The sequence below is a fragment of the Dipodomys ordii genome, unplaced genomic scaffold (genome assembly GCF_000151885.1).
Source record: "Dipodomys ordii isolate 6190 unplaced genomic scaffold, Dord_2.0 Scaffold97, whole genome shotgun sequence".
Lineage (NCBI taxonomy): Eukaryota > Metazoa > Chordata > Mammalia > Rodentia > Heteromyidae > Dipodomys > Dipodomys ordii.
In genome coordinates this window covers 11,202,129-11,204,279 of record NW_012267313.1, presented here as the reverse complement: position 1 = coordinate 11,204,279, position 2,151 = coordinate 11,202,129, and the positions used below count along the sequence as shown (strand labels likewise).

At 32.2% G+C, this 2,151-nt stretch overlaps 1 pseudogene; it reads right to left on the bottom strand.

Annotated features, from left to right (window-relative positions):
• Window positions 1-707: 707 nt before the first annotated feature.
• On the bottom strand, window positions 708-983 carry LOC105993561 (annotated as a pseudogene).
• Between the last annotated feature and the right edge of the window lie 1,168 nt (window positions 984-2,151).

The following is a 2,151-nucleotide window of genomic DNA, read 5'->3' as shown; positions in this document are numbered from 1 at the left end:
GAAGAACCCCAGAGATAAATGCTCAACTTTTCCCCTCTCCATACTAAAATAATCCAAAGCCAGAGATCAGGATGAAGCCAACAGGGATTTCATGTAACAACTTCTGAGAAAAGTAATTATTCCAAAAATTTTACATGGTTTAAGAAGTCATGCTTATGAGTAAGCTAAAAAGAAAACATAAATCCTGTGTATTAAAGCAGGCTTATATTTTTCTTAATCTGATGTGTTCTGAAAACAGATATTTAAAAATATATAGAATGATCTCATATATAATTTTTCCAATTTGTGTAGTAATTTTTAATATACACTACGATGTACATATATTTTTCAAAAATTTTTTCCTATACCATTTGATTTGTTATCTGATAGCCCTATGGTATTTCTTCCACTGCATTTATCCAGTCCCTTCATATTGGTAGCAACTATTTGTGGCATGTATTTTTATGCATGTCATGAATATTCCTCCATAACACACTTGAAATATGCAACAGATAAAACTCCAAGACTATCATATGGTAAAGGTATCTTTTTTAAAAAAATAAAAAGCAATCCCAAGGCATGTATTGTCACCTGATGATAATACAAGGTCATCAGAACTATGCACACTAACTAACAATGGGACTCATCAAACAATATAAACAGATGTTTTCGTAGATTCCCAGAAAAGAACACTAATTCTTAATAACTTCTCACTTCATTGATCATTTCTAGTTGGAGACACTTTGTAGTAGGGTAATATCTCCTTTTAACATGAGCCAATCCAGTTGTTTTCTTGACTTTGTTTTAGAATGAATTTCTTCTACATCATCTAACACAGGGTTCATGTATTCATCAAAACCAATAATGCAGCCTTCTATCCACATATTCACTTGCTCATAGAGCCACACTTGAGTCCAAGATCTATCTTGTAAATATCTGAAGATAAGCTTGATGCACTACACCATCATCTTCAGCACCTTTTGGCCCTAGCCATGGTACGCCATGGTGGAATCTTACCAAGAGAAGATATCTTTCACCATGTTTATAAACATATTCCTTTCTACCAACACAGTGTGGTTATTGTGTTCTTAGGGCACTTTGTACATATTTGTTGGGGGTTTTTCTTACTTTCATAGATTCATGTTAAGAAAAACATTTCCATCCAATGTTACATACTATTATATACATCAACAAATTAAATTCATAAAAAATTTATGTAAACATTCAATTTCTTCAAATGATGGGGTCCATCTTTTAAAAATACACATCTATATAACTATTAGATTTACCATTTATGTGGCTATATAATGCAAGATAGAAAAAGTCGTCACCCAAATTTCTCCATACATGTATTCATTGAGCAATCTTGCCTTCATGAATTTCATGTGCTACTTCATAAAAATATTATACATACTATTCTTTATTTAATTAAATGTGTAAAATTATTATAACTACCTCTCTTGGATATCTATAAAGGACCCAAGAGGACCAATTATTTCACCTGTGTAAGTTGAATACTTTTCCATCTTTCAGGTTTATATATTCTCTATTTAAAAAACACTGTATTTAAAAACACCTTAAACATTAATACTTTGTAAAAATTTTAATCCATGAATGAGTATAGAAATCAGTAAATCATGGCAACAAAAAGTACACAACCGCCACACAAGAACAGATAGCCAAATTGCCAAAGAAAATATTGTCTTCTTTATAGAACTTTATCCAAAAGGACATTTTCCCCTGTCCTCCTGCTACATTTTATTTTAAAAAAGTGGTCCTCGAAGAGACCTTTCCAGTCAATAGATCACCTGGGAACTTGTTAGAAGTAAACTGCCCCAGACATACTGAATGGGAAATTGTGTGCATGGGGCCCACAGCCTTGGCTTTCGTGAGATCCCAGTAAACAAGAGCCACAAATACATTTAAGAAGCACTGACCACAAAAACTTCATTAGAGAAATATCTGAGTAGAATTCAATAAAATAAAATAGCTGTAGCATTCTAGAACAATCCTTTATTGGCATCTTTAAAATAGACATTTTTCATGTGCCCTTTCCTCATTTCTTATATATTCATTCTTTTTTTTTATTGTGAAAATACTGTACAGAGAGGTTACAATTACATGGGCAAGATAATGAGTACATTTCTTATCAAGCATTGTAGCCTCCTCCTT